Here is a 10214-nt window from a genome sequence, read left to right on the forward strand (position 1 = left end):
TAGTTATTGATTAATATTACTTCTATTTGTAATTATTTATGTGTTTAATATGATATTCTATTATAATGCTATTTACAACGATTATGTGTTAACATACAGTTTTTCATTATAATTAACTTATTCACGTTAATTACACAAATCATTTCGTTCAAGATGTGATCCTAAATTGTTAAGACGAGACGCGTCGTGGCTGTAAGGCAACGATTTTACAAGGGAGAGAGCGGGGGTTAACGGACAGGGTAGTTTAACGGCAGCATGTACGTATCGGTTTGACAAGTGACCATACGCCGATTCATCGTCGAGGCAATGCACAAGTAAATCAAATTAATTGCGTTTCACAACGACACAACACATATGTGGACGGAGACTCCGCGTATGACGGTGAGGGTAGAGAAAAAACTCTGTAGACGATAAAGTTTATTATTTGCATTCTAGCAGGCTTCCAACGCGCGCTTTTTTCCGTCAAGATCTATATCTTGTTGCTGATTTTTCGTTCTGTGATTATCACACTATATATGTTTACAAAATCAGTCTACCCTCCCTTCGTGAGACGCGGAGTTTCGTCGAACCAAACAAGCAATATTTACGCGATAGACGGTCGTCTCCAATTTGCATTACGATCACGCGGTATACTCGCGCACGCTGAGATATATACATACAAATACACACACACTAGACATAATTATATGTTCACTGGACATACTCGACGCATCATTTGACGACAGACAGACAGACAGATAGACGGGCAGACAAAAGAGTCGAAAGGATAGATAGCAGTGAGAGAAAAAATTGCAGACAGGATTAACGAGGAAAGGAGTTGAAGAACATGTGAATAATAAACTGCACCAAGGAGAGACCAAATTATATCGCTAATCAAATGTAATTATTTGCTTCTTATTTATTTTAATTGTTAATTATTATTGTATTTATTGGCGCGGAGGCTTAACATGTACACACGCGCTCTTTCCGGAAGACACATAAATGAAAACACACACACACACAAATGTGCTCGACTAAGCATTTTTGCAAATCACTTCAAATCGATGCCAAAGGGCAAAAATGATTGAACAGTTTTTAATTGTTATTTAATAAAATATTTTTAACGTTGTTTTTTCTTTGAATAAACGGCTTTAAAACTCGAAGAGATCGAATCTCTTCTACTTTCTTTCTGTTTTATGCGACGATGAGAAAAAATTGCGAGAACAAAACTTTCTTCTTAAAAAATCTTTGTTCTTCCGCCGAAAATTAAAGAATGTTTTAATTTTACAATACGATATTAAAACGTGCGTTATTATAAATTGTCGTCAAATTCACAACTACTGAAAATATATCAAAATTACAAGTGTTATCAAATCTTTTTACACGCATCATTTTAGAAGACTACATAATTAATTACAAATTTATATACAAATCTTGAACAATATCATTACAATGGACATTTTTCGGCATTGCGCATTGTCTTTCGCAGCAATACAAACCTACACAATTACTTACGAAATTGTTTCATCGTTGGTACATACATCTTTGACACGTAGCGGAAGGAAAGAAGTACAAAATTTACATAGCGGACACGAAGCGACTCGTAATACCTACTCTATCCTTCGACGAATGTATATGTCGCAAACGTTCCAGGATGCCTCACTTTGTACATCAAGTGATCAATATAAACGCAAAGAAATTACACTAATATGCAATCCCTTTTTATTACTCACGTTGCCAAAAGACTCCGTGCAAAATTGAAACTGCAAAGTAAATTCAGCGAAAAGAAAAAAAAGAAATTGCGCTGAGGTGAGACAAATTGTTTTTTACAAGCATGCTCTTTTCGTTCTTCTTTCGGATATCCTTTACTCATAATTTCAAAGCCGACACATCTAATGCGGTTTTTACTTTTTTTTTCAGTTTTCTCTGCGTAGTATCATCTAATCGGCTATATACGTTTATTATTAAACTACATTCGCATTTTGCCTCTTCCGCAGAGACGTGCGTTATATATATCGCGAAATATATATTTCTTTGAAAGGTAGAATCTCAGTACAGCTTTTGACTTTAGCAAGAAAGGCATAACGAAAGAAAAAAACAAACTAAACAAGTATGCAAAAAATATGCAAGATTACACGAGACGACGGCGACAAGGGAAATAAAACGTGGGAGAGACAATATATACATATATACATATACATATATATATATCTATATATTTGCGAGATATTTTGTGAAACAGGGCTTTTTTACCTATTTTATAATAATCTCAGCTTAAAACAAAAAACGATTTGAGAGAGAGAGAGAGAGAGAAAGAGAGAGAGAGAGAGAGAGAGAGAGAGAGAGAGAGAGAGAGAGAGAGAGAGAGAGAGAGGGAGCGAGAGAGAACATTTACTAAATTATAAATAAAATAAAATAATTAAAGTGAGATGAGAGACGAGAGATGTTGAAATGACGTATAGAGCAATTGACAAAACGCGATATGTAAATGCGTACATACATATAGCATAAAAAATGCTGTCGTTTTAACGGAGACGGTCCATTGTATACCCCACACTTTTGTTTATGTTTGCGTCTTAAACTTTCATTATTACTATTTTAATAATTATTTTACTTATTAAAAATTATTGTGTTAAGGATTATTATTATTATTATTATTATCATCGTCATCATTATTCTCACGATCATCATCATCATCATCATCCATCAGCAGCAGCAGCAGCAGCATTGTGTATATGATATAAATTGTAAAAAGAAGCATATTTACTATATATCATATTCATTTTACGGGAAATCCTCCGAATGAACAAATTGTTTAAACTGAAGTGAAGGAATAAAATATATTGACCAAATGTTAATACATTTTGATATCCTGTACTCAGTCCATCCTCTATTGAATCCTCTATCTTCATCTAGATCTACAAGTATCTTAAATGTATTTTACAACCATCTTTTTATATAGAATTATATATAGTAGATATTTAGGACAAGTAATATTTTTTAAAAAGTTTTGTGTGTGTGTGTGTGTGTGTGTGTGTGTGTGTGTGTGTGTGTGCGTGTGTGTGCGTGTGCGTGTGCGTGTGCGTGTGGGTGTGTGTGTGTGTGTGTGTAGTATATATATTGTAAAATATTTAATATATTTAAAAAACTGATACTTTATAAACGAGTAAAAAAATTATCTTTAGATTTGCACAGATTTGATTTACACTTTTACGACGTCAGTTAATTTTCTCCTTTCTTTTTAGTTTTATCATCATTTTGCAATTTGTTGTAACATCTGATCACGAGCTCCGACACGAATGTCAGGATTGAAACACCGAGTCCAAAGAGTAATATGTAAAAGGCGAACAACAAGTCACAAATATTCATTGCGCGATATTTATTTCTCTTCATCTCTTGCTCCTTCATGTTCCACCTGTTTTTATAGACAGCCGTGGTCTTCATTCTCCAATGTTCGATCAGTCCGCTCTGCGACATCGACATCAGCAATCTTCCGATTCTCTTAACTAACGGAAAATTCGGACGCGTCACGTAACCCATATACAGATTCGTTAACCGGTGTTTCGACACGTGCAAGTCGTTCTCGAAGGCAATTCTCACGAGCCGATTGCGATCTGCCACGCATGCCGTGTCCGGATACTCGATCACGTAACCGCTGCAATCCCACGCGTCCGTTTCTCTCACGCGCGATTGCAACGCGAGATCGAAGATCGCGTTTTTGTAGCCTGAGAACGTATAGATAGGATAACCCGCCTTCTTCAGCGCCTCGTTGTCGTCGATGTTGGGTTTTGACGTGGATGAAGTCAACAGAGACGACAGGCTCCCCTGAAACATCGATCCAGTGAGCAAGAAGAGAAGAAGCACAGTGACGAGGTAGATTCTCAGCGGTGTCCGTCGAGGAACGTGCAGAATGGACGCGTTGATCGTGATTCGCATTACTTCCAAACAGGCCGTACTTAACGTCAGGTCGCCCAGTGCAGCAAAAACAAAAATCGTAACGACGGAAACTGTTAGAATACCGGCAATCAATTGCCAGCCCATGAACTTCAGAATCTTCGTCTCGTTAGAATCGAAACCACTCGGTCTAACAGAAAGTTAATCGAAAAGAATAGTTTAGACAGTGAACAACTTGATGGAATATTTCGTAGAAAAATTTTTATTATATAATTTTTTTCTCGCAATTTATGTATATACATATACATATATATATATATATATATATATATATATATATGTATATGTGTGTGTGTGTTTAATAAAATAACTTTTTACACAAAAGTTCTATGTAAAATATTGTTCAAACAATTGAAAATTTTACCTGGTGAGCGTGCTGATTCCAGAATCTATATGAGGATACGTCATAGTATAATTCGGCTTATTAAAGATGTATTGCGCATTCATTAACATATCGTATTCGCTGTGCGACACGTTTGTCAGCAAAGGATGAATTTTGGCTCTTCTATCGAGTAACGTCACCGACATAGTAGCATTTATCTTGTCGAAAAGAGTATTTAGAATGATTCCGTCCAAGCCTCCATAATTGTTCATACTTGTTCTTTGAGGATTGAATGTGAGAGTCGGAGGAGATAAGCCACCCGTCAACTTAATCCGATAGCCACCTACTTTGATTTTCTTGTTAAAATTTAATTCTTCGCACGTTGTATCGCCTAGAAAGATACGCTCAATTATTACAAAGTGTACAAAGTAACAACAGCTTCTTTTTATATTTGAGTAAAAACTATACAAGTAAATAGGAACTTCTATGCTCTAATAATACAACATACATTTTTTAGTCAAAAATATAATCGCAATAGTTTTATATCACATTTCTTTTTATTATTGAAATTTATCGGCAGTTGCATCAATAATCGTATTAATTGAGAAAACAGAGGTAAATTCCGTAAAAATATTTTATGGAAAGTTTCACAGTCACAAGTTTTGGCATTCATACTTTGAAGTTCATGTTTCAGCATGCTCCAAGTTAGATTCTTCTCGTCGATGGAAGATTGAACCTTACGCCAGATTTTAGGCGCTGGATTTCCATAACGATTGTAAGTGTACACCGCATGTGTTTTGTTAGAATCAACACAGAAAAACGCACACGATTCAAGATCTAAATTCCAGGCAATCGATAGATAAGACTCCGGTTTGTCACAGACGTTGGTATCATTATTGCCGTAAATTATACCGTAAAACGCTAACGGATTCCACCATATCGATACCATTAATTCTTCAATCAAATACCTCAAATTCAACGGAGACGAGACAAACAAGATGAACACGTGCAATTTGTCATATCGAGATAAATTATTGTAGTAAGTAACCCGTGAATTAAATAGTTTGTTAATATCCGAAATAATGGTTTTTAGTCTAATTGTTGGAATATTTTTCATAAATTTGGAGGACCAGTATTTAAAAGTTCCAGAAGACCAGCATAGACCAACGTAATTCATTTCGTCAGCCCGACAGCTACTCAATATGTTACTCTATTCTCAAAAACAGAAAAATATAAAATGTTAAGTAAATATACAAATCCGAGAGAATTACATCTTATAACTTACTCTTGTTAAAAATCACGCGATACATATACGTATATAATACTTATGTATTAATGTGTTATTTATCATCTGTATACCACATTATTAAAAATACAAAAACACATCTTACTAGTTTTTCTAACATAACATCAATTTCAGTAATATTCACAGCTGCGTATGTCACAGATTGACACGAATATCTCACAACAATCAACAACAGAATTAAACTTTTCATTTTTGTACCAGTTTTATTAAATTTCTTACAGACTTTCTTTCGACACGCCAGATATCGACGCGAGTAAACTCAAAATTGCTCGAGAACAACTAGTCTGTCAATGTACAAGTAAAAACACATTTATACACTTTTCTGTAACCGACATTTTTCTATCTCTCAATAATCTGTCTATATGTCTCGTTATTACGTGACAACATTACTAGAACAACATATATTACTTATTTATTACGTACATTTTCTACATCTCACGAGATATATAATATATTGCAATATCGCGTTACTGTTTTTCCTGGAAAATGATCGAGCTAAAAGTAAAACATAGGATAGGAAAAAGTCTGATCGTTCTCAGTAGTTAGTATATTTTGTCAATATATTTGTTAGTATTATTCTCTCGATTAGGTATATGTCTTTTATGTTATTGTTTTTCGCGGAAAAGAATCGATCGAATGAAAGTAACTGGAAAGACCGAGAGAAGTAAACATTTACTTAACATTCACAAACTCAAACGCACAAGTCTCGAGGTAAAATATTCACGTAAAAGTTAACTTGATATCTTTAAGAGAAAATAATTTTACGACTACTTATATATTTGTACATAGTTTTTGAAACGTAAAAATTTCTAGATGTAGTAAGTATAATTTTCACAGGTTGTTTAAACTTAATATCGAAGTGTGTTCCGTCAAATCCGACGTGACAACATTTTCTTATCTTTTCTTTTTTATATTGTAAGTAAAGACACTAGCAGGAGCAGTTATTCCAGTAAGTATACACATACTACACGAGAAGAAAATATTCAAGGAATTGCTTGATATAATAACAGTAAACAAATATTATTTTATAATATTATTTTATTAAAGAAGAAATAATATGTGAATCAGTATAAAAGATGCGACATATGATCAATATGTAACATATCAAAATTATAATTTTAACATAGCAGGGCCAATTCGAGGCAATAATCAGATCTTCGTGTCAATAAATTTCTTTATTTGAAAAAACTTGAGAAGTAAAGGAGGAGGATGTTATTCGGAATAGTAATGTTGTTAAGGATGTAGCTCATTGTCAGTCTATCGGCGGTCGTCGCGCTAGTTGTTTGTTCGCGTCTCGTTAGTACCGAGACTTTCGTATCGTGTGTTGTTGGCGACGTTGCGCGCCTGATGTGTGTGGACCGAGTTCTTCCTATACTTACGAGCCTTCTTGTAAGTGTCAAATCTTGTAATTTGAGGTTGTCTACCCATTGCGTAAGATTGTTTAATATAATCTATAATTATTATATGTAGTACAACGAAGAAGACCTAAATTAGGATCGAAACGTTTATCACCTTTTCTAAAATAAAGAATTTTATTGACATGAAGATCTGATTATCGCTTCGAATTGGCCACTTCCCTACTATTATAAGTTTAAGAGGAAGAATACAGAAGTTTATAATTTTAACACGAGTGCACACAATACATTTGGATGTATGTAAAAAGAAATAAATATAATCTTTGGATGAGTAAAACATTGCGTTGTCTGCACACAAAACATACCAACAATCGTAAAGTCCCTTGCACAATGGAAGAAATAGCGATAGCGATAGAAATAACACCAGTTCTAAAGAGTTTATATTTACAAATAACGGCAGGAACAGCAGAATCTAACATATAAAAATACACATGTATCAATGCAGATCAGAAAACGGAATAAGCAATAGCGATAAAATTTCCGAAAAGTTGGAATTCTGTATCTATCGCTTATCGCTATCAGTATTCCCTCGGATTGTACAAGGAGCTTAATACTATCGTTTGTCTCTTTTTTTTTTTTTTTTTTTCATCATTTATCAAGGTAAAATTTCACGGTGTCACTTGTCGCTGAGATGAGTGGTCACGTGATCGAGTTTTGTCCACTTTCTCGTCACTAGCGATCAGAGATGCCAGTTTTAAGACTTTTGCAGCATGCAGCAGCAAGTGGAGGGGATACGCACACAGGCGAACAGCCGTGTCCGTGTCACAGTATAGGTAAGAACAGTAGGTTCACTCTCCGAAAACTTATACTAAAAGTTGTCTCTCGCGCATGACCGAATTGCACAACCAACAATATGGCGACTATTTAATATATGTAGTAGATCCATAACCTGTTGATCGTAAATAAAAAACAAGACGTATACCGCGAAACTTATATATATTGATTAAAATAGAATAATACACTATGAGTGAAAGAGGTGGATATAGATGTTGTTTTAAAGACTGTCCAAGTGCAACAAACGCAAAACGCGGAAAGAAAGAAACTTTGTTTCGCTTTCCAAAAGATACAGAAAGGTTTTTTTTTTTTTTTAGTTTATATTATATTTTATATTATATTAGTTTATATTATATTTGTTGTTCAGTTTATATTATATTTGTTGTTCAGTATCGGCTTTTAACACCAACTGCAACATGTTCAAATATTAGCTCAATGTTACAATTAATCTTGCATTTACAGTGGAACTTTATTTATTTTTTGTAAATCATTTTATAATTAATTGTTAGACAATCAATGAAATAATAGTTTTGCATGTTTTATGAACATAAATAAACCTAATTGTTATTATATAACGAGAATTTGGAAAACAAATGTATAAGAAATATTATTGTTTGAAGGTCAAAATTATGGGTATCAGCCTGTAATAGAAAAGAATTATTTACAAAAACAGCCTTACAGCTTTATAATAATTACAGAGTATGCAAACGTCATTTCCAAAATAATATGTTTTTAAATTTTGAGAAAACACGATTGCAACCGCATGCTATTCCAGATTATATTCTACAAAATAATGGTAAGTTATTTATAAATAATTCAATAGCATTCGAATAAGCATTATGCCAGGTTAAAAGAGTTTTGAATCATCTCCCAACAAAAAAACAGTGTTTACACATTAAGTTATAATCTTACAGATGAAACAACAAGTAGCTCTACTACAACTCTCTGCATAAATACTTCAAATAATAGTAACAATATAGAAGAAGAAAATATACAAAAAGAGAATATACAAGAAGAAAATGTACTAAATATGACGTTCAATGAAAAAAGCATGGATATAGATGAAACAACAACACAAGCAATTAGAAATCAGGAATCAGGAACACAAACAGCCTTGTCACTATCTTCTACATCTCCAAGAAAAGTACACCTGTATCAACAGATAAGAGGATATAAAAGACAAATAGCTAATTTAGAATTACAATTAACGCAAGTAAAAAAAGCAAAGTCAGAAGATATGAGTACATTAGATAAGTTATTAGATAAATATTTTCCAAAGCAAACATCTGAATTTTTAAAAATACAAGCACGTCTTTTTAAAAAGGATGCAAAAGGTAGAAGGTACGATAGCGATTCCTTTAAACAGCATTGTTTATCTATATATTTTGCAAGTCCCAAAGCATATATAAATATAGCGACTAAATCTAAATTATTTTGTTTACCTAGTTATGCAACTCTACAAAGATTTACGCGAAATTGTTATATAAATCCAGGGNTACAAGACAACGTATTTCAAATGTTAAAAATTAAAATTAACGATTTACCAGACATTAATAAATATTGCATACTGTGTATAGACGAAATGTCTTTGAAAGCACATTTATTTTACAACATAACAACAGATAAAGTCATAGGTTTTGAAGACATAGGATATTTACAGAGTTGTTCACAGTTACTTGCACATAATGTTGCAGTTATTATGGTGAAAGGCATCTGTCAATCATGGAAACAACCATTGAGTTATTTCTTTTTAAACTCTACAATGAAAGCATCTGATTTACTGATAATTATACAAGAAACAGTAAGGAAGTTAAAAAATATTGGTTTGAAAGTAGTTTGTCTTATTACAGATATGGGCTCTAATTTTTATCAGTTAACTAAATTACTGAAGATTAATGATAGAAAATCATATTTTACAATAGACGAAGAAAAAATATACTACATTTTTGATCCACCACATTTGTTAAAAGCAACTAGGAATAACTTATATCAACACAATTATGTATATGAGAATGATAAAATTGCTTCATGGGAACATATAGAACACTTGTATACAATAGATAAAAAAGCACAATTTAGAGCAGCTCCTAGATTGACAGATAGCCATATTAACCCAAATAATTTTGAAAAAATGAAAGTCAAATATGCAACACAAGTATTAAGTCACTCTGTTTCGGCTGCTATAAACACATATGTTAGTTTAGGTTTTTTATCTGCGGCGGCTATTTTTACAGCAGATTTTGTTGCAAAGTTTGACAAGTTATTCGATATTTTAAATTCTTCGAAACTTTACAGCAGCAATCCTAATAAACAAGCATACACAAATACAAGCGAGCAAGTTACTTACCTCTATGAAACAAAACAGTTTTTGCAACGTCTCAAAGTAATTACAAAAAATGGAAAGAATATAACAAATTCTGTTAAATCAATAAAATGTTGGATTGTTACAATTAATTCGATATTA

The 10214-nt window shown here is 33.0% G+C and overlaps 1 long non-coding RNA gene across 1 annotated transcript; it reads left to right on the plus strand.

Moving 5' to 3' along the window:
* The first annotated feature begins 4260 nt into the window (after positions 1–4260).
* On the plus strand, positions 4261–5696 carry LOC109860083. The gene is made up of 3 exons (XR_002250777.1): positions 4261–5030; positions 5104–5294; positions 5383–5696. It is a non-coding gene; the product is annotated as an uncharacterized LOC109860083 (long non-coding RNA).
* Positions 5697–10214: the final 4518 nt, after the last annotated feature.

This window comes from Pseudomyrmex gracilis, unplaced genomic scaffold (assembly GCF_002006095.1).
Source record: "Pseudomyrmex gracilis isolate BER0280 unplaced genomic scaffold, ASM200609v1 scaffold_326, whole genome shotgun sequence".
In the NCBI taxonomy this organism is placed as follows: Eukaryota; Metazoa; Arthropoda; class Insecta; order Hymenoptera; family Formicidae; genus Pseudomyrmex; species Pseudomyrmex gracilis.